The sequence below is a fragment of the Lissotriton helveticus genome, chromosome 1_2, assembly GCF_964261635.1.
Source record: "Lissotriton helveticus chromosome 1_2, aLisHel1.1, whole genome shotgun sequence".
NCBI lineage: Eukaryota > Metazoa > Chordata > Amphibia > Caudata > Salamandridae > Lissotriton > Lissotriton helveticus.
In genome coordinates, this window is record NC_136058.1 from 145,302,825 (window position 1) to 145,326,627 (window position 23,803).

General features: G+C 46.0%; 1 long non-coding RNA gene across 1 annotated transcript in view; it reads right to left on the bottom strand.

Moving 5' to 3' along the window:
- Positions 1–23,803, bottom strand: part of LOC144799024 (uncharacterized) — a 126,621-nt gene that overhangs the window by 69,549 nt on the left and 33,269 nt on the right. Inside the window, exon 2 of the long non-coding RNA XR_013603731.1 lies at positions 6,166–6,221. This is a non-coding gene — a long non-coding RNA (uncharacterized LOC144799024). The remainder of the gene's footprint in view (positions 1–6,165; positions 6,222–23,803) is intronic.

The following is a 23,803-nucleotide window of genomic DNA, read 5'->3' on the forward strand; positions in this document are numbered from 1 at the left end:
CATGAAGGACCTCCTCCGAGTCCGCCAGTCACTGGCGGACTCGGAGGCGGTCCATCATGGAGTAAGTCGTGAGGGGGTGACACCATGAGTTACCGCACTGGGTGACACCAACCCTAGTGACGCCACTGCCGCCATCAGCTCAATGGATGCTCCTGTGTCGATGGTGGCTCTCACGTCTTGCTGATGGATCTTGATACGGCACTTCGGGAGGCGTCGCTTCTTCCTTTGTGGCTGGTCGATAGCGAATACATAATGGACCGGGTAGTCGCTCATGTCGACGTCCATATCTTCGCTGTCTCGTTCCTCCACCACAGCATGTGCTGCTTCTCTCTTGGTCTTTGTCGATCTGCATACCGCTGCAAAGTGGTTCATCCACCCACATGCGCTGAACTTCTTTCCTTTCGCCGGGCAGTCCTGCATGCAGTGGGGTTGGCCTCCACAGTAGCCGCATTCTTTGTGCTTGTCTTGCTGTTTTCTGCCTCCATATTGGCGTGCTTTTGGCTTCACGACGTTCGCTTGCTTCGCCATGTTGACCTGCTCCACTTTGATGGGCCGGATGAAGGGCTGCTTCCTTGTGGGAGGCTCTGGCCAGCGACAGTTCTTTGGAGCACCCTAGCTTGAGGATGTCTGCCAGTGGTTTGCCATCTTCCTGGAGGATGGCGACTCTAAGTTTGGAAGAGTAACACCCTTGAATTATCTGTCCTCGGATTTCTTCCTGTTCATCGCGGAATCCACACGTACTGGCTAACTCCTTCAATCTCCAGTGGAATGCGTCCAGCGACTCCTCAGCTTCCTGCTTGGCTTGACGGAAGATAAACCTTTCATAGTCTTTGCTCGCCATAGGCTCAAAGTGCACGTTCAAAGCATTGAGGAGGGTGTAGTATGTCTTTAGCGTGGCTTCCACTAGCGTTTTGTATATTCTGTGGATGTCTTTACCTCCGAGATGGAGGAGTAGAGCTCTGCGTCTGCCCCCTCAAAGTAGATTTGGAGGCGATCTGTCCAGTCTTTCCATCTTGAAGCTAGGGATGACAGGGCCTCGTCTACTACAAATGGTACAATGGCGGGGATTGACGCCATTTTGACACGTGCGTAGACCTTCCTCACAGCACGTGCACCGTCACCTCTTTAATGTCCGGTTCTAGGCTGTTCTGGGCGCCAACGGTGATGTTGGGGTACCCCCTGTGGCCGCCCTTCTTTCCTGCTCTTTCCCCACTTGCCTCCCATCTGGCTGCACCGACCTGTGCGCTGCTGCAGGCTCACGTGGTTCTGGGGCGTGGGTCAGCTCACCCTTCTTTCCTCTGGACGACAGTCCGGCCACTCTGACCTGGGTTTTGACGTAGGGTCACTTGGCGCAGGGACACTGGCTCTGTCCTCTGCGTGGTGGGGCTTGCTCCGTCTTCACCTTCTTCTAGGGCATTGGCAGAGGCCCTGGGGATCACCCCTGTCTGGCACCATCGACTGGAGACACTCCCTTCTCTGGCCCACTGCGAAAATCGCGGGTCTCCCGAGGGCTGGCACTCTGGGGGTGCATGTTGAGGTGAGAGAGGGATTATGGATACAGCATGGGTACTTTGACCCTCGTTGCCAGTGTGGTGGGCCTAAATGCGCTCGCGTTTGTACACGCGGCGCTGCCGCATAAATAATGACTAGGACACCGCACTTAGACTCCGCGTGGTCCCGACTAACTCCGTTGGCCACGCCCACCTTTATTTATACCAGACGCGTTACGTCACGCGTCAATGCTGACGTACCCCTGACGGCGCGGGTAGACTGGAACGCTACCCTGCGCCTCGGGACACTACAATCGTGTTGTTGTGGGCTGCTACGGCCGCTGGTAACCAGAAAGCGGGAAGATGGCAGGGCGCCGGGAAAGCACTGGAACTTGAAGGCGTTGGAAGACACTGATGTTAGAGCGCTGACAAGGCACTGGTGAGGCCTCCCAACCCAGCTCTCCTTCAGTGCCTCTCTTTCAGCGCCTCTCGCCCCCTCTGTAATAGCAGCTCGGCTCACGCTACCCTCCCGGAGCCCAGCACATAGCATACAGCGTCTCTGGCATCCCTGGCAGGCTTCGGCTTCAGGCTTCAGCCGCTACGGCTGCCAAACAGGCCTATTGACAGGGGAATTTTACCTGCTCATTGTGCTATCTATGCACAACGTGAGTAATCTGCAGTTAGAATTACACCTCAGAAGAACAAGTTACTTACATTCAGTAACTATCTTTCTGTTGGACCCCTCCCCATTCTGTGAACTAGCCTCTATGCCATCTAAGAAGATCTCAATCTATAAATCTGTATACTGGTTATGCAAATCTGCCCAAGGGTTCTGCTCTTGGGTGTGTGGATAGCCTACAAAGCAAAAAACGTCAGCACGCGTGGGTGGTGTGTATTTGCATCTCTGCATGACACTTATGGAGTGCAACAATGTCAGCACGGAGCCCCGCGCTGCCCCCTACCGGCACGCAGGAGTACTGTTTTAAAGTTTCTGAATCCAGTCTGACACCTGGGGGAATAGTCACAAATTGAGGAATCTGAAGTTAGAGTCTCGAAGGTTAGTAACTTTTTTTGTACTTTATACATTTCCAGTATATATAATTTGTTGATAACACTAATTAATAACTTTTTTATGTCAGTATGTGCACAGAAATCCACAAGTGAATAATGTATTGTAAGTAGAAGCCTGCTGAGGTTGTTTGATTATATTCAGCCAACTCACCCCGCTGACCCCCCCCCCCATTGTAAATACTATTTTTTTTATTGCGGTACTACAGTACTCTCTGCGCCCAATACTGAACTGCCCATGGTGGTGCGCAGCACCGAGGGGATTCGGTTCAGAGCCTGCACGAAACTCCCCATGGACACCCAACTCACCTGAGGCAGCTGGCTAGGCCCTGACACAACTCCCTGCTGGTGCCTCTTTCCCCCACATACCCCAACCCCAATATATATATTTATATACACACACACACATATATGTATATATACACACACACATATATATACACACACACACACATATATATATATACACACACACACATATCTATACTACTATTATAAAGCAAGAACTTTGAACCTTTGAGGCGGGTAAACTCGGGAACCACAGCGCCAATCCACACACCCGATACATCATTGTAATCATCAGGGTGTGCAGATGGACATAGGCTATATAAACTATAAAAATATGCGTTATTTAAAAAATGTACCTTAAAAAAAAAGTAGTCCCTTCGAAGTAGCGCCGGCCGCGACCTGCGTGCTGACGTCAGGAGCACGGGGAGGAGCGGCGTCCAGGAGCGGCGGACATGGCGTGGGGGAGGAGCGGTGACGTGCGGCAGACAGGCGGTGAGGACCGGCGGTGACGAGCGGCGAGGAGCGGTGAAATGAGGAGCGCGGGGGAGGAGCGGCGGCTGAGGTAAGGCTCCGGGGGACCCACGGACAATGTCGGGGCAGGCGAGGGTCGGGGCAGGCGGGGGACGGGGCGGGCGGGGGCCCGGGCTGCTGGACAATGTCGGGGCGGGCGGGGTCCCGGGCTGCTGGACAATGTCGGGGCGGGCGGGGTCCCGGGCTGCTGGACAATGTCGGGGCGGGGGTCGGGGAAGCCTGATTGCTCCCGAACAAGGGAGGGGCGGGCTGCTAGTAGATATATATATATATATATATATATATATATATATATATATATATATGTATGTATGTATGTATATATAATCTTTTTTTGTGTTACTCCCACTGCACTGCTGCTCAAGCTTCAACCAATGAAACTGGCCTGGTACCATAGGGGTAAAGATTATTCAGCAGCCCACACAGGTGCACCACATTACCTTCATGAGAGGGCCACGCTGGGTCCTGTCGTGGGAAAACATGTTTTAATGCTTTGGAGATGTCCCTCTCAATCCCCCTCCGAAGTCTTAGAGAGTCAAGGTTTCCATACTTTTCCTCTTATATAATATTTTTTTGTTTACTTTAGGACCCTGGGATGGAGTCCCTGGGTATTTCTCTGGCTCCTCATCCAACAGAGATTCCAATTCAAGATAATGATCCACGCCTACAAAGCCTTCCACGATCAAGGACCAACGTACATCAACCAACGTGTGAACTTCCACCAACCCTACAGACACCTGTGACTAACACTGCAGTGAAGTGTGCTGGAATCGCACAGTGGATCTGTGCAGCTCACACAAAGAGTGAAAACTAATGCTGAATCCAGACAAAAAATAGTAGGGTATCTTGAATTGTATGGTCTGATTCTTGGACTGAAATACTTCGTAATAAATACAGTTTCTGATTTTGTACCTTTTTAGAGTTCGGGATTTCCTGTCTCATTTTTGTTTTTACTTATTCGATGATGGCTACTGACTGCAGACAAAGATGCTGCAAATGTGTTAGTATATTCTGGTTGATAATGATATTAACAATATAAGTTGGCCTGTTGTGCCTAATATCTTCAGTTGGATACATTTCACCTCCTCAAGTTGAGGATTTTTTAATTCACATGAAGTTAACAGATAGGGATATGTCTCTAGGAAAATCCATAGTTGAATTTATTAGTAGAAAATGTAGAAATGATGAAAGTCAGAAATTGCCACAATTACCTCTTTCCTATGGTCGCGCTTGTAATGTTTTTGTTAGTATATTTTACAGTAGAGAATGTCTGTCGCAGTATCTTTTAGACTTTAATGCTTAGGTGGAAACTCTGCCTGCATCTAAAGACTCTGGGCGCTGTGTAACCTTTTCTTAGCATTTGAGCATCCTAACTTGAAAACAAATAGGATTGAAAATGGGTTTGTAGTCTGAGTGAGGAGGAACATGAATTTATTAGGGAGAGTAATGAAAGATTGGTGCAAATCCAGTCAATTTGGGAAGTTGTGAGTGATATAGGATACTACCATTGCATACACGAACAAGTACTTGTTTATATATTCCCTTAGCCCTGAAGAAGTCGTGGGGTAATCCCCGTAACAGCGACAAAATACGTGTTGGCTAAGAGGCTCTTGAATTAAAGACATCTGAAAATACAAAGGCAAACATCATTGTGATATTTTATGAAACTTTATGTATTTACTTTTAAATGTGTGCAGAGGATTTGTATATATAGTGGAGTGGTCTGCTGGCCTCACACATGGGGATTTGGTGGTTTTTCCCTACCTTATGCACCGTGCCAGTTTACATGCCATAACTGATGTGTACTTGTGATAGTCCTTAGAGCGCCAGTTTGCCCATTGCTGACCGCCAAATGTATACCTAATGAAGTAATATTATCACAAAATGTGAATCATTATGCCACATTCCTTTCTGCATATTTTAGTCAACCCTGCCGCATAATTTGCTCCTCCCCACTGCATAATTTCAGTTTTTCTGTTTATAGAGATCTTACTCTTTATCTATACTAACAACTGCACTGATCAAAAATCAGTTCAATAAAGAGTTACCAATAGTTATGCAATGTGGCATGACATACATATGGTGGCATTAAGGCTAATTATCTGAAATTGCCTCAGAATTAAATAATTAATTCTGCTGGTATATTTAAAAATGTAAATTGCTCAACTTTTGCCACAAACAAAGTATGATTTTCAGATAAATGGATAGATAGTCTCTGCGTACATCGCAGCATGTACTTTATACAGCTATGTTAAAACCAAATATGTACAATTTTTAAGACAAAATTTCATCCGCTCTATTTGGTCACATTTCCTAAATAGTATTTGGTTACTTTTTACATTTCACTGCATAGCACTAGGGTTGATAAGGTTTGCAGATACAGTGAGAGGTCACATAGCTGATCATTCATTGTCAAGTCTTTCACACACCTTGAATCCAGGATGTTCAATTTGAGAGATGAGACGATTCTTCTCTTTGCCCCCAAAAAGCTATGCCTGTCCGGCTGTACTCAAATCACAGCCTGACAAGAATAGACTTCCAGGGGAAGGGGGAAAATGGGATAAAATAAAAAAGAAACACAAATATATAATGCGTCCTGTGGGTCAAGATGCATCCGTGGTGCTGACTGCACTCTATACAGCTATACTGCAGGATTTATTAACCCTTGACTTTCTGGTATTTAAATATAATTAAAGAATAGTGAATAACACCCACTTGTGTGCACAGTTTTCAATAATGCTCACAGTTTTCAATATTGAATTACTAATTACTGTTCGTCAAATTATACCTTCTTTTCTGTATTTTGCACAATCCACAAGATGAGATATGGGCACTGTCCATCCTCTGGAAAAAACATGAACAGTGTCTGCAAATATAGCTTTTCTGTATTAAAACAAATAATATGTGTCACCTTTACTGCATATAATCATATATTCATGAATACGATCTCTCAAAATTATGTAATAAACTTACTAAAGAAAATGCTGCTTATTTCTTTATCATAAAGCCAATGTCATCGCAAGAAAGGAGTCCAAAGTCTCTGAATCACAATATTTCCAATAACAGATTAAAGATGAGTCTTATTCTCTTTATAAGTCTTTATCATGCTAAAAAAGTGCTAAATGAAAGAAATGTACCTTCGTGCGCTTCGCACAAGTTTTACTGTTCATATAATGTAAAAATAACAAAGTACCTGAAGGATGATTGTGCGCGCTGTTTTCGGCACCCAAGGGTGTCGGGAAATACCTTTTAATCGCCTTTTTGGGTTTCGCCTGCCGAAGGCTGCACTCTGCGCAGCTTTTCGGCGCAGGTGAAATCCTTTGTTTACAATAAGGACTTCGGGAACGTCCCCCGGCTCTCATTGGCTAGCTCCATAAATGGAGGCTAGCCATTGGATGCCGGATCTGTCCGTCAAGGCCGGACCAGATTCGGGGGCGTTCCCGAGATTTTTTCCCTGGGCGGAGTTTCGTTTTTTCCCGTTCCCTCCCCTTTCACTGAAAGTGATTTCAGATGCGCTGTCCATTCCCGCCCCCCTCCGTGTGCCTCCCCGCCCCCCCTCGCTGTCCTGTGCACGTTTCCCGCCTCCCTCCCGCCGTCCGTGTCCTCTTCCGCCGTCCGTGTCCTCTCCCGCCCCCCTCCCGCCGTCCGTGTCCTCTCCCGCCCCCCTCCCGCCGTCCGTGTCCTCTCCCGCCCCCCTCCCGCCGTCCGTGTCCTCTCCCGCCCCCCTCCCGCCGTCCGTGTCCAAAGAGGTGCTGCACTTTCCTACGAACGCTTGCTGATCATTGCTTCTTTTCAATTATATAAAAAAAATTCACTTGATTTCCCGCTGTAACGTTTTTTCGTGAAACCGCCATGGGTTTTTAGTTGAACCACTCAGTGCGCTGTGATTGGTTCTCCCGGCGACGCGTCATAGCGAGGACGCGCTGTGGTTGGCTGCCGTCGGGAAGACCCCGCTGACGTCACTGGGGGCTCGCCGAGAGAGCCGCGACCTGATTGGTCCTCGTCACCCGGGTCGTTTCTCAGAAGCTGCCGGAGCCTCGTCCAAAGAAGATTGCGGGGAGAGGAGACTGAGTCATCGATGACCCGACCCCGCCGAGGGATCTCCAAGTGAGTTGCGCACCCCTGGCCTGCCGTCCCAAGTGCAGAGAAGCGCACCAGCTTCCCGGCGCTCGCTGGGGGTGCTTGGCGCTTCTGTGCCTCACAGACTCCGACGAGCCGGATGTCCACAACGAGCCGGATGTCCACACGTGGCTGAGAGCGGCCGGCGCGGCTACCAAAGGGAGTTCAATTGGATTTGACAAGGGCCAGACTTAAAGCTTACTCGGCATATATTCTCTATTGGAAACAACAGCTCTGTCAACAGACAAATAAAGCTGCCTGTATCCAAGGGCTAAAACGTTATTGTAATTGTATTTATATAGCGCTCACTACCCCTGTCGAGGCGCTGAAACACTTGTCGGCAAGTAGCATGCTATGAATGCTTTAGGGAGGTTAATAAATATCTACCAGTCACGGAACACTGTCATACAAAAAGCAATCTTTTATATTGAGCATACGGATTCAATAACATCACTCAAATCACAATTGCAATCAGTCATCTGAGAGCTTCTTTTGTTAAATCGGAAAAATAAGAAACTCACAATTGTACCCGAGCTAGGAGTGTGCATCTCTCGTGCCAAGATGTTTGACCACGACCTGGCGTATCTCCTGCCAAAACCGCCTGCTCCCATCGTGTGGGATGGGCGTCCCCCGCACTACAGGGCACACAGCATCTGTGACTGTTATGCATGTCTCTTATGACATTCACCAAGCTGTTATTTTAAACTTGCTGGCATGTTTCAACGCTGGCTACCTTGCTGAATTCATCTGCATGCGCCGGGCTCGACCCCTTCCTTTAAACATATTTTCACTTGAAAAGCTTCACTCTTCGTGTCTAAATGTGACTTCTTTTATCCGACCTGACTCAAACTGCTCTATGACGTCAACGATAAGACAAAAAAAGCGTTCTGTCGACACCATTTGCTAACAAGCATTTACAATGCAACGGTTTCGCCTTTGGAAAAGTTTGAGCTATTGGCATTGTAAATGACAAAATTTGTATTTATGTGTTGGTTTTGAAAACCGATAAATAAATGGCATTGTCATTTACATTGCCAATAGCTCTAACTTTTCCAAAGGCGAAACCGTTGCATTGTAAATGCTTGTTCTTTGATGTAGAGGAAGTTGTCGTGTTGTCCTGACAACGGAAGCAAACAGGAACACAGGAGGCGTGTCTGGGAAGGAGGAATCCAAAGGGCGGAAGCTCCGACGATGGAAATCAGGTGAGTTCAAACATGAAATGACGAGAGCAAGCGCGTCTCGTAGAGCGGCATCTTCTTTTTTAGGCTCACAATGGGTGGAGTGATAACGTGAGCCTAGCGCGTGCTGAGTCTAACGCGTGCTGCACATATTTCAACTGTCAATGAATAAAGTTAAAGACACATGGCCGACACGTGCAATGGGTAAACATCCATTAGTACGCGGTTTTTACACCACGTACCATTACTTTGCAAGAGTTACAACGCATGCGATGTTACAACGCGTAGTCTTTACTACGCAAGTTGATACATCGCATGCGTTGTAACGCTTGTGAAGCAAAGGCTATCCACATCGTTGTATGGAAACGGATGCGCTTCCGTTTCATCACAACGACATGAAACCCTGAAGGCGCAGGAAGCCGGAGAAGACAGGATCCGAGGAAAGAGAGGTAAGAGGGGCTGTGTAGTATTTAAGGGTTTAGGATAGGGGGAGGGTCGTGCAGGGGGTAGTCTTTTTGGTTTAAGGGTAGTGTAGTTGTGTTTGTGTAGTGGAGAAGTGTATTTGGGTTTAGGGTAGTGTCTGCGGTCTTGAAGGGTAGTGTTTGGGGGTAGGGACAGGAATTGGGGTATGGGAAGTGTCATGCTGGGGGTAGTGTTCTAGGGTTTAGGGTAGTGTTATGGTGTTAGTGTAGGGTAGTGTTTTAGGGTTTAGGGTAGTGTCGGGGGTCGTGCAGGGTAGTGTTTCAGTGTAGGGACCGTCTTGGTGGTAGGAGCAGGGCCGTGATGGGGGTAGTGTTTTAGAGTTTAGGGTAGTGTTGTGGTGTTAATGTAGGGCAGTGTTTTAGGGTTTAGGGTAGTGTTGTGGTGTCAGTGTAGTGTAGGGTAGTGTTTTAGGGTTTAGGGTAGTGTCGGGGGGTTGTGCAGGGTAGTGTTTGGGAGTAGGGTCAGGAATGGGGGTAAGGGCAGTGTCGTGCTGGGGTAGTGATTTATGGCAGGGTAGTGTTTAAGTGTAGGGACAGTCTTGGGGGTAGGGGCTGGGTCGTGCTGAGGGTAGTGTTTTATGGTTTAGGGTAGTGTTGTGGTTTTTCTGTAGTGTAGGGTACTGTTTTAGGGTTTAGGTTAGTGTCGGGGTGCATGCAGGGTAGTGTTTGGGAGTAGGGTCAGGAATGGGGGTAAGGGCAGTGTCGTGCTGGGGTAGTGATTTATGGCAGTGTTGTGGTGTTTGTGTAGTGTAGGGTAGTTTTTTAGGGTTTAGGGTAGTGTCTGGTGAGTGCAGGGTAGTGTTTAAGTGTAGGGAGCGGGCTGGGGGAAGGGGGAGGCTCGTCCTGGGGGTAGTGATTTAAGGTTTAGGGTAGTGTAGTGGTGTTTAAGTATTGTAGGGTAGTGTAGTGTTTGAGGGTTTGGGTAGTGTTTTAAAGAGTTTGTGATGTGTAGGGTAGTGTATTTGTATTTAGTATTTAGTGTAGTGTTGTTTTTTTGCATTCAAAAAAGGGGTTAGGAAAAATAAGCCGAGTAAATGTCTGTTTTTATTACTAGGCACGTTTTTAGTTCGCATACATTAACACTTGCAATGTAAAGGTACGCGAACTAAAAACATGCATTGTAACGTTATTTGCTAAGTAAAAACATCAAAGTAAAAAGCTGCGAAGTAAAGGTATGCGAAATAACGAGTCATATTCCGTGCAAAGCAGCCCAATGTTCTGCTGCCTTCACAAGGAACAACTCTTGACTTTAAAAGATATATCTGTAAGGCCATAGTCTTTTTACATGACATTGTTTCATATACATTGAGCCAATTATGATTGTTCCATATTATTAAACGTTTTACAAATTATGATGGCATTTATTTAAAAACGCTAGGAGAATACATAAACTCTTGGTAAATACACCATGATTAATGAGTTCTGGCCATACCTGCTATGCAATTCCTAACATTCATGCACAGAAGCTGCAGAGTGTGTGGTACTTCAGACCTTCAGAACCCAAACCTGCATCGCATTCCAATACATGCTATCTGCTTTCCTCAAATAAGTTATTGTGTAGTTTTATCAATATCATTTTGCACACTCATCCAGTGTTGAATGAACGCAAAAAACACAACATATACAAGCATTCACCACATGCATAAACACCATGTTTATAACCAAACCCACAACATATAAGCACACTCACACCAGGCTAACACAAACACTGAACACAGACACACCTACACCAGAATGGCCATGCCATATACATGCGCAAAAACACGATAGGCATGCTCACACATACAATACTCACTCAAACTGCACATGTTCATATGTAGATCCCATATACTCAAGATACACAAGCACAAACTTTCACTATTTGTAAATAGAGCCTCAAAAACTGCAGGCCCTCAGCGGTTCTCTCCCCTTAACAGAACCTGCCTAGAATTTATATCACAATGAACTATGAATGATGAATGAAGTCCTGAAATTAAACACTGAGAAGGCTGCAGTTGTGATCTTTGGGGAGAGTTCTTCTATGTGCAACTACACGTTGCCAATAGAGCTAGGACCAACTCCCACCCCCATCGACCATGTCAACAACCTCGGGATCGCCACTGACTGCAACTTTGACATGACAGCCAAAGTCAGTGCTGCCACCACCTCATGTATCCACACCCTGACGACACATATCTCACCTCACCGCAAGGAGCTACTCTGGTGCAGATGTCACCATTTGTGCACTGGTGCATGATTATGCTGAAGCTTTTCCAGTCCTTCATGAAATGTATTTATCTGCAGTTGTTATGCGGATTGCAACTGCAGCTTGTGAGAACTCCTTTTCAACACTATCTTTTGTCCGCCCACCTCAAAAAGGTGTGCTGGGTTTAAGCAGGGATTGTGCACCCTGGTACAATAAATACTCTGCCCTCAGGACAGCCGGGAACTTGCACCTGCCCTGGAGCAGAGCTTTCATTGAAATACGAAACAGCTGTTTAAAAGTATAGAAATCATGTTTCCAAATGCAGTCGAAATGCTGCCTGTAATTGATAGAGGGTAGAGAGATCCCCTTGCAGGCAGGTGCAGTATGTGACTGCACCTGCCTAAAGGGCAATGTCTGGGGGTCCATGGTAGTCCCTTGGCACCTTCCAGAAGGCTGGCATAAGGAAGCACACCGACTGTGCACCACCTTTTTGTGGCATACTGTCAGTCAATCAATCAATCAATGCATTTATAGAGCGCGCTACTCACCCGTGAGGGTCTAACGGTGCTTTAGGGGGTGGGGGGGTTGCTGCTACTGCTCGAATAGCCAGGTCTTGAGGTGTTTCCTGAAGGTGAGGTGGTCCTGGGTCATTCGTAGGTGGGCGGGGAGGGAGTTCCATGTCTTGGTGGCCAGGTAGGAGCACGATCTTCCTCTGGTGGTGGTTCTGCGAATCCGTGGAACGGTGGCGAGGGCGAGGCTGGCGGAGCGGAGCTGGCGGGTCGAAGTGTAGAAGGTGAGGCAGTTGTTGAGGTATTCGGGGCCCATGTCATGGAGCGCTTTGTGTGCGTGGGTGAGGAGCCTCAACGTGATCCTTTTGCTGACGGGGAGCCAGTGCAGTTTTCTCAGGTGGGCAGATATGTGGCTGTGGTGAGGGATGTCGAGGATGAGTCGTGCGGAGGCGTTCTGTATGCGCTGAAGTCGTTTCTGAAGTTTGGCTGTGGTTCCTGCGTATAGGGCGTTCCCGTAGTCCAGTCGGCTGGTCCGCATCCTAAGGGTCTTTTTGCACCTGCGTTCGCATCCATGATATGGAGCGTGTGTAGAAGCAAAGTTATTCCTTCGTTTGCATGGGGATGTGCTCTGTAGATAGAGCTGGCTCTACATATGCTCCAGCGCTACCAGTATTACAGTAGGGGTTGCCCAAGGAGCCCTCTTCTGTAATATCATAATGCCCTGGAGCCCACAAAGAGGGCTGATGCCCCTGGGGCTCTTTGATTGATTCTCCCCAGAAGGTTACCTCTTTAACTGCAATTACCAGTTATACAACTGCCCGGTATGAAAACTGCTCTCCTGTATCAAGAAGACAGATTTCATTTGTTCCAGAGTGTTGTTGTTTTTAAAACTTTTTTTATCAAGGAAAGCAAAAGAATGACATGATAATAAATAGTTAGAAAGATCACAGTGTGTAAAATAATAGGTGTTGGGCAAATTGCAAGGAGTAAATAGCCAGTTTTACTAGTGCAAAGATACAAAGGCATGGGTGTGGTTACAGGGTTCTCCTTAATCTTAGACTACTATTACAATCTGCTTAGTATCGAGGTGCCCTTTTTGGAGCCTGAGGGTTGGGACTGACGTGCATAGACATCAGCTTTCAATATCAAATAACGCTCCACATGCTCCATATGACTGTTTGGAAGAAAATATAACATAAATCTTGCGCTTGTAGGCTAACTCCACAATTGTCGAAAATTGGGCACACGTTGGCCCGCCCGAATGCACTCTTGGCCAATCCCGATATAAATAAATTTCTGGAACCGGGCCTGAGCCAAGAGTCAAAGAGAGCTCATCAATCCAAGAACACGCATCGTTAGGTCACAAAAGAGTGCACCATGCATGTCTCCAAACGAAAACAGGCTGCCTTGCCTGCTGCTGCAGGGGTGACTTCTTCATTTGTCCCTGAGCTCTTAGAGCAGGCAACAACAGGGGAGTAAACGGGCATAGTACGGCTACAGTAAAACAGATCCGGAATGAGTCTATAGGCCCCCCTTTGTCCCTGTCTGCGAATTGGAAGGGTGCTATTGGTTATGGGAGATGGCCATCTGAGGTGGTGCAGCCCTAACATTTTGCATAAAAACAAAGTGCTATGGTGCTGCGAGAATTGACCGCGTCATAGTGCTTTTTTGTTTACTTTAAGTCATGTTGCACAGCAGCTGCACTAATGTGCAACATCTTTTAAAAACATTAACACGGCCAAATAGCTCTTCAAGAGCTAATTGGCTTTCTTGATGTTTTTTTCTGTGGTGGAATGGGGGAAGGGCATTAAAAAAAAGGGAATATCTTTAACAAGACGCAATAGGGATGGGAAGGGGACAAGGGAGAGCAGCGAGAATGGGGATCCGGGGATGAAAAACGAACTAGAGGAGAAATGCAGGGAGCAACAATGGACAGCGGGGGGGGGTGTAGATGGGAAACCTAAAAACACAGAGGTAAGGCAACTTCTGAACCTTTTGATTCACTACCACTTTTCACAGGCTCAGACGTCTCTGCACCCTACAAGGCAATAAACTGTAAAATAACAATATTTTTACAGATGAAACTCAAGACGTATTCCCAACAAAGAAATCTGTGCTTCAATTGGCCCCATAACTTATTGTTTTTCCGTACTGTAGTACATCCTTCTCTGTTCACACTAACAGAAAAGATACTGACTACCGTAATTTACCCAAAGTTTAGAAGAATTCTGAAAATGTGGCCATTCCTCACTTGAACCTCAGAGAATAAAATAGAGTAGGGATTTCACTATCTCCAAGAAATAAGCACTTAATGTAGCAAAGAGAAACTAGAAGGATCACAGACTTCTGATCATGACCTAAAAATAAAGGTTCCAGAACAACATATCGAACTCATCCACAAAGATGGAATACAAGGTTACATCGGAAAGGAAGATGAAATCCAGCTTCTATCACGCACATCCATGGACCAATTAAATTACAACAATTTTCACTTATCACATAATCTGAAGATTACAACCCTGTAATTAAAAATGTTAAAACCACAATGAAAACATATTTTTCTACTTGTACTAACACAGCAGATGAGCCATCACCAAAATGTGCATGCCTTACATAACAGGTGTATTCAGTACTTAATTTGTAAGGAGGAAAAAGCGCAGGTGCCCAAAATTTTAAGAGGCTGCCACCCACCTTTATCACTGGCGTCTTCCACATCTACCATTGGTGCTACCAATTCCCACCACTAGTGCCTCTCAAACTTGACTTGTGAGCAAGTCCCCTTCGCTCAAGAAGGATTTTGAAGGTTTTCCTCAAGATTATTTTGAAAGAAATAGGTTAAAATAGGAAAACAGGTCCCATATCAGTGCAACAGAACTTCCTGCATTAAGGATCTCTACACCCCTCAATCTGAGTCTTAGGAAATCTTGCACTGCTATTGCAGCGATGTACCTGTTCTTTGTGTAAGGAAAGAGTGCATTGTTGCTGTTCGTGCACAGCTTTAGAGAAGTTTATATAAAATCCTCAAAAAACAAAACATGAATGTAATGAATTCTTTGCGGTTATACAAATCAAGGCTTGACTGATTCATGTTTCTATAGTCCACCCCAGGGGAACTTTGCACACTAGCTCCATTTATTTCAGTGGCACAAAGAGGTGTGAAATTGTTCCTCCCCAACCTTCAAGACACAGCAGTTAGGAACAGACAAAAGTACAGGCAGGGCCAAGAAACGTCCTCACACTGAAAACCTGAAACTACATCTCTACCCTCTCTCCTATCTTATCCCGAAGGATGGTGCTCTCAGGAAGAACTAATCTGCAGCCACTTACTGAAAAATGTCAAATTCCAAAGCTATCCATTTTAATACTGTGAGCCAACCTTTAAGGGTGAACAACAAAATCCATCTGCTTCTGCATGTGCAGAATCTCCTTTCAATGTCTGTAATACTTACTCCTTTATTTGTTCACGTTGTTATGATCAAGAGGTTACTGTTTTTTCAAGCATTACCTAAATCTCTTGATATTTCCAAATATATGCATCCAGTTATTAGTTTACAGTTACAACCCCTGAGCTGTTCAGCTGTCCTTACTGAATCAGTGGTCTGGTGGTATTTGACATACTGTTCATCTGAATCTAGAGCCTGTTGAACGTATCTAATGGAGCACAATAACACATGCAAATAATGCTCTTTCTTTTACGGTGTTGCATCCTTACTTTGCATGCTATCTCTAAATGTATCCTCTGTATTCTTAAAACCTTTCATAAATATTGACCTTCACTTAAAATTTCTGATTGTCATTTCTCCTTTTTTCCTTTCCTACTTTCCATCCCTGCACACCTTTCTCTGAACACAGTCTACTGTATCATATGGGTTTGCTTTAATCTCTACTATTGCATTTCTGCAAATTGCCAACACCTCCTTTCAAAGATCATATTGACTCCTTTGTAAGTATTACCCTTGTACGGCTGTAGTGAATTTATTAATGCAACTGACCATCTTCATTAACTCACATATCCCCCACTAATGATCACACACCACTCCCACTAAGGTTTGGTTCCAGGAACAGCACTGGCTGAAATAGGCACTGAGGGCTAGCAATGGTCACTGGAATCTAAAAACAACTGTCAGCAGACGAACTGTCTCTGCAAACTCTCCTCTTTAGTTGGTGCTTCTGGCTTTATTTTATTTTTTAAATATTGTGCTACTTAGTCTGTGCTCTAAATTAAGCATCAGTTGGGCCCACCAGCAAATATTAAGTCCTAGCCGTATTTCATAGCCCTACTAACTAAATTCATGTCAGTCCTTGTGCCCTTCTGTCCTATGCTGCTTGACCCTCTCAACTAAATCCTACTGAGCTCTTCCCACTAGACTCACTAACCCATACTGTATAAGCGGAACCCAAAATCAATATGACTGTATTCTCACATAACACTACTGCCATCGAATAACACATTGTAAATGTGGGATACTTGTAAAGCGCACTGTTACTCTACCCGAGTGTCCTGGCGCTGCAGACCGCTGGGGAACCCGTCCTGGTTTTCCCTGTGAGATGGTCCCTTTCTGGGTATCTCCAGGGTGAAACCAGGCATCCCCGGCGTCTGTGGGGGGCCGTTGTAGAGATGAGGCAAGCTTAATGCCCAGAGTTACCGAGTGTGTTCCCTGGTTAGAGTAGGCACTGAGGTGAGAATTATCGAGTCCGTTGACCCTGGTCCAAGAACCTGCCGCGTCAGGAATTGAACCCTGGTCCCGGGCCGTTCTCTGCTTACAGGTCTGCCGCCTCTAACCAGTGAGCCACATCTCTCCACAACCAACCAATCAATAGAATAGTAGGCATTCTATATGGCATGCTTTCCATTCCCTTTAACCACAGAGGTACAATTAGGACGGCAAGTTGTTGCTTAGCTAAAACATTTGCATCAATAACAATAAATAACACCCAACTTTCCTCTAGACTAGACACTACAGGTAAATAATTGGTACACAACCTATAACAATGCTGCAAAATGTAGGACTGTTGTGACAGGAATGCCCCTTGCATGGTAAGCAGGCATGTACCCCTGCTCTGAGTGACCCCATTGCATGTGAAACTAATATCCTGTGTTTTGGTGGCCTAGTGTGTATGCAGAGACCTAAGCATGCCAGAGTGATTCAAATATCCAGAACCTGTTCTGTGATCTGGAGTGGTGCACCAGGTAGGCCCTCTATAATGACATGGGACTACAGTTCACGTCCTGAGTTGTTGACATGAATAGTTGGTGGCAGCATAACGCTAGTTTTATGGGTTGCGCATAAAGTAAACATTTCTTTGTGTCAAGGGGAGTGAGGCCTACGGGCCCTACTCATGTAAACTTCAGCTTAAATGTAAGACACAGACCCTTGCACTGACATACCATATGCAAATTGAGCACCCCCATACCATATGCAAATTGAGTATGTGTATGTATGGGTTTGATGGTAGCAAGACATGCTGCAGTAAGGGTCTGATTTCTGAGACCAGTGTACCAGGGTGGGATACAGCTGCTATAGACAGTAATAGTGTACCACCTACATTCCTGGAGCTGAACAGATGAGACCCAGATAATGAAGTGAGGGAAATGGAGACTGGGCTAACCTTAGAAATTCTGTGATGATCTTTCAGCAGGGGGTTTGCTGATCATTCTTTCCAGAGCACTGCCATATGGTGGGTGTGAAGAGAGAGCAGGTGAGTCAGCAGATTCCATTCATAAGATTAAAGAACTTTCTACACAAAGTCTGTAATTTTGTCTTTCTCTGGTTGCTACTTCAGGAAGGTGGATGACAGCCAGGTGCTGTCTACAGCATCCACTGTGCCCATATTTTGGGCAACACCTGCTTAGAGCACTACCTACTGTGAGAACCATCATCGTCCATTAAGGTTATGTTTCCACTGCAGCCAGAAAATGACATTTGGAAGGGAACAACCTCAAGCCAGTTCTAGGACTTTAAATTGTGGACCAACAACCCCTGCCTGGAAAATTAATATAAAAGTAGGATCCAAACCATCCCACTTTGTTCCATTGCCAAGTTTTCCTTGACAAAGGAAGGATGTGTTCCACACCATAGTCACAATGCTGCTATGATCTAGGGTGGGTGTATGCATGACAGACAGTTTTCAAGGTGCGAGGGACATCATCTGAAGTCTGCACAACTTGCAGAAGAAGCTGTGTGTCTGCCTGGTGCTTAGAAGCCTGTCTTCTTAACCCCTTCGCTGCGGGGTTATTTCCCCGCTGTGCTGGGGGGGGAGGGGAGCGCGCACAGCGCCCGCATGCTCATGACGAGCTGAGCTCGTCATGAGGCACGGCGCTCCTGTGCTCATGACGAGCTCAGCTCGTCACAGGTGCATTACCTGCCGTGGAACGCTCAGCACAGGAGGAGAATTCTCCCCGCACCTGAGCGTTCCACTGCTCATGACGAGCTGTGCTCATCATGAGCACCGGAGCGCCATGGCTCATGATGAACTCAGCTCGTCATGAGCCTCGAAGAGGTTAAAGAAGAAAGGAGAGTGTTTGTCTCTGCTCGAGGAGTGTCACAATGGACATAAGGGGAAGATGTACATGCTAATTTCATTCTTCTATAGTTAGCAAATACTTAAATCGGAGAAAGCAGAAGAAGAAATGCGGGCAATGTTACTAAGCTAGACATGTAATAGAACTCTAGAACACTTTATTTCCCAGTACAATTGGCTAATTGTAGGAAAATCGTTTTTTATGCATGGTCACCCAGGATTATTTTTGTCTTTTGCTATACCTATATTTTTGCTGGCTTTAGACATCTGTGCATTTTACCCATGCTAACCAGTAGTAAAGTGCCTGTGCTCCCCCTTTAAACATGGTTAAATTGTCATATTCCTAATTGGGATATAAAATATACCTCTAATTCCCTAAAATAAGGTACAAAGCCTACCCAGGGCCTGGAAGCTAAATAACACTAGTGGACTGTAGCACCTATTGCAACATCCACTACAGTGGCAGTGCAATCATGGCTTCAGACCTACCATTCTAGTCTAACTGTTGCAGTTTTAAACCTTAAACATGACCTGTCAATTAAATACTAATATGACATCCCTAGGTAATAATTTTGTGCCACAAGGTAGGATGCATGTTATTTAAAATTGGGGCATGTAGAAAATTAATATTATTATGTCCCTGCGGTGAAAAATCCTAAACATCTATTTTTTACTGTGACAGGACTATCTGTCCTACGTAGAAAACCAGAGTACAGATTACAATACTGAATCTCAGGAATGGGACTAGCTATAAAAATAATTAAACAACTTTTTTAAATAATTATTACAAATTTAATTCAAAGGTGAAGTTCGTCTTTTAATAAATATTAAGGAAAAATACCATTTTAGAAAGTTAACTTCTCCCTGCCTGAAGTTCATGGAGGTTAATGTGCATAGGCTCTCCAACTTCCCCTAGCTAGTGAGAATATTTTAATAGGTGAGAAAAGGGTGTGAAATGTCCCCCAGAAGCAAACAAAAGGCTGGCCTGAATGGACAGAGATGGCTCCTCTGAACACAGATTATACAGGATGGGGGCTGTGGGCATCCTTCCAACACTACAGTGTCAGATCCTGCGTGAAACATCTACTAGGTTCATATATAACACCTGGGGTGCATTTGAAATGGAGAAAACAGGATGCTAAGACAGTTTGTGAGCTGGTCGTACGGCGTACAGTGACAGGTTGAATTTTCCAAATATCTCCGGCTCACCATGTCCAAATAGAAAACTTTGAGCACCGGCCCGCGACAAAATACACTTTACTGTTTTGCGGCCACGAAGGCGCAGGGGTTGAGAGCGCGGGTGTAGCCTTGATTTTACCGGACAGTGCCACCCTACTTGAGGCCATTACCCAATCCAGACAGATCCTTGCAACACAGATCGGAGTGGTGGACACAGAGGTCACACTTCTGCGCCAGGACCTGCGCAATGCAGTGTACCGTATAACCGAAGCTGAGACTAGGGTCTCTGGTGTATAGGATGCAGTAACTACACTACAACATAAAGTTAAGTCACTAGAGCAACTGACCAAGGGCCATGCCTTGTGCATAGAAGACGCTAAAGGACGCGCATGCAGAAACAAGTTTTGTTTTGTGGGCTTTCCAGAAAGCTGTGAAGACAGCGACACAGGGAAGTTTCTTACAAATTGGCTAACTTCATGGATCCTAGATGGCCTCCTTTTATTATTATTATTATTATTATTATTATTATTATAACACTTATAGAGCGCACAAATACCAGTCGGTGTCCTGGCGCTAAAGTGGAACTCCCCAAGGTTCAGACATTAATGTTTTAGAGGGAAAAAAGCCAAGTTTTAAGATTTTTTCTGAAGGTCAACAGATTGGTGTTTGATTTAAGGAGCAGGGGGAGGGAGTTCCATGCTTTTACTGCTCCTCCCACAAAGCTCCTGCCTCCCCAGCGTACTTTCCTGATCCGTGATGTTTTGATCAGACCCATTGTGGCAGACCTCAGTTGTCTCCCTGGTCTGTACCACTGGAAAAGCTCCTGGAGAAACGCCGGTCCCACACCATGCAGTGCCTTAAAAACGATACAGAGGGTCTTAAATAAAATCCTCTTCCTCACCGGGAGCCAGTGCAGCCTCTCCAGTTCCTTGGTGACTGATGAGAACTTGGACAGGCCCCTGATCAGGCGGGCAGCTGAATTTTGTAGGACCTGAAGTTTATTAAGCACCCCCTGTTGAGCCTCTAAATAGAGGCTGTTACAGTAGTCGAGGCGCGAGAGAACTAGCGCCGTCACCACTGTTCTCCTACTTCCCTCTGGCAGAAAAGGAAGGACCTTCCTAATGGTTTTCAGTGTCCAGTATATTGAGAAAGTCAGCGCCTTTACCTGGGGTTTAAAAGTCAGTTGGTTATCTATAATAACTCCAAGATTCTTCACCTTTTGAACTGGGGATGGTGGCGGGCCCATATCTGTAGGCCATCAATTAGAACTCCAAAGATTCATGTTAGAGCCAAAGGTGAGCACCTCAGTCTTAGAGGAGTTTAATTTTAAACAGCTTTTTGCCATCCATAAACTTACGGCGGACATACACTCCTGGAATCTCGCTGCTACCCCTAGCTCTTTTCCCGGCATCACTGAGACCACGATCTGAGTATCGTCCGCGTAGGAGGTTAACTCAAATCCGAAGGCACGAATCACTGGGGCATGGGAGGATACATAGATATTAAACAACGTGGGGCTAAGGGAGGATCCCTGAGGGACCCCCCCAGGGAGTTCGAAAGGTCTTGATTCGAAATCTCCCATAGCCACCACTTGTATCCGATCTTTCAGGAAGGCCTTCAAGATGTTAAGTGCTTGCCCCTGAATCCCGCAGGCCTCTAATCGGTTCACCAGCAAGGCATGGTGTACCGTATCGAAGGCCGCAGACAGATCCAATAGGATCAGCACTGCTTGGCCTCCCTCATCGAGCACCTTCCGGACCTCCTCAGTGGACTTAATCAAGGCGGTCTCGGTGCTGTGTCCGTCCCTGAACCCGTGTTGGGCCGGATCTAGACCCTTCGAGTTCCGCAGAAAGGCACAGAGCTGATGGTTCATGATTTTTTCAATTAGTTTTGCCGGCAGAGGTAGTCTAGCGATTGGCCTATAGTTGTTAGGGTCTGTAATGTCGAGCGATGGTTTCTTAAGTAATGGACGGATAGAGGCCTGTTTCCACGTTCTTGGGAACTCCCCTTTCTCAAACATCAAGTTGAAAATACTGGCCAAATGGTCCGAAATAGGGCCAGCAGCCAGTTTAGCAATTGACGTGGGGCAGGGATCTTGAGGGGACCCAGATTTGGCTGCCATTAAAAGCTTTAAAACATCTCCTGAATTTACTGGCTTGAAGGTCAGAAATGTATCCTCCCTGAGTTCGACAGCAGGTGTCCCAGGGGACCCTTCCGTTAGACTAAGGGCCACCTGATGTTCAAGCGAGTTAAATATTGCTTGAACCTTGGTCAGAAAAAAGTCAGCCAAAGATTCACATAATTCGAGATTGGCCTGCTCTTTCATCGGTTTAGGGGATGATAAACTCACCACTGTGTCGAATAATTCTTTGGCTGAGTTTTTGGCCTTCTCAATGCGGTCTGTATAATAGGCAGTCTTGGCCTTTCTAATACTTTCTTTATATGCCTTTAGGCTGATTTTTAGTATTTCTTTGTCTGATTCATGATAGTTAATTCGCCAGGCCCTTTCTAACCTTTTACATAATGCTTTAGCTATTCTAAGCTCAACTGAGTACCAAGGGGCTGAAGGAGCGTTCCTAGTGGGCCGGCAGAGCTTCGGTGGAGCTAACCTATGACAGGCCGTCTCGAGCCATTCCGTGTACTCAGAAGTGGCTTCATTCACATCTGAGTCCATAACAGGCCTAGAGAGTGATAACACCTCCTCCAGGATTGTACCATCCACATTTTTCCATGCCCTGCACATCTTAGTTGAATGCCCTACCCTCAGAGTCTTCTTAATCAGGGGGCATTGAATAGTAAATAAAACCACTCCATGGTCTGACCAGCACTAGGGGTTCCAGCAGAGTTGCTATTTTAATTCATCTAAAAGTGCCTTTCATGTTGATAAAGAAATGGTCCGATACATGTGGTCGATATATCTTTATATATGGGTTGGTCACCTGAGTGGAAATTGTGCTTGGTAGTATATATGCCCCTCCACGGTCAGGGCTTTATTGACCACCTAGTGGGAGTATGGGGTGAGTCACAAAATGTGAAATCAAGAGAGAGAGAGAGGACCAGAAAGCTAGTCCTTATCCCCGGGGTAATATGTAATTTAATCAAAAGGAGACTAGCTCATATTTATTTTGGGTTACAAAAAACAAGAAAAGACTCTAGTATGTTTCGTCATAGAGTGGGAACACCTGGTGAGTGTGTTCATAAAGCCCTCACCCACCAACCTAGTTGGTGGCATGCTTCATCATCGGGCCCACCCAGTAGCACCTAGCGTGCCCCGGGTGTGCTTCAACGCCTGATTACAGCGGAGCTGGTATTTTGCTGAGTGCGCAGTGAAGATAGTTAAGAAAGTGATGTGAAAACGGCTTGGCGGGGGTCCCAGTACCCGAGGGTAGAATTAGACTTTAATACCTGGGCCTCCGTCAGCGGTTAAAAAATAAGGCTGGAGGATGTAAGAGGCGAGTTACGACCTCTCACATCCAATGGGTCAACATGTTTCAGCCAGTGCCTTATGTCTATGCTGGCTTTCTTCAGGACCTAAAATAAAAGGGGGTGAGTGTAAGTAAGCTAATGGGAGTGTGGTTTAGACTATGTGTCTACACGCCCTAAAGTGTATCTATGTGTGAGAGGGGAGATTCCCTTCTCAAGACCACGCTAGTTTTTGCTCAGTCTGACCTCAAGTTTGGGAGGTGGCAAGGGCTTGACCAGCTTTTCCGGGCAGAGCCTGCTCTTGACCTGTAGTGCCTCCTTCGCATACCGGTATGCCCACTTTAGGGCGTGTAGACACATAGTCTAAACCACACTCCCATTAGCTTACTTACACTCACCCCCTTTTATTTTAGGTCCTGAAGAAAGCCAGCATAGACATAAGGCACTGGCTGAAACATGTTGACCCATTGGATGTGAGAGGTCGTAACTCGCCTCTTACATCCTCCAGCCTTATTTTTTAACCGCTGACGGAGGCCCAGGTATTAAAATCTAATTCTACCCTCGGGTACTGGGACCCCCGCCAAGCCGTTTTAACATCACTTTCTTAACTATCTTCACTGCACACTCAGCAAAATACCAGCTCTGCTGTAATCAGGCGTTGAAGCACACCCGGGGCACGCTAGGTGCTACTGGGTGGGCCCGATGATGAAGAATGCCACCAACTAGGTTGGTGGGTGAGGGCTTTATGAACACACTCACCAGGTGTTCCCACTCTATGACGAAACATACTAGTGAGTCACAAAATAACACAGTCACTTAATGTATATTA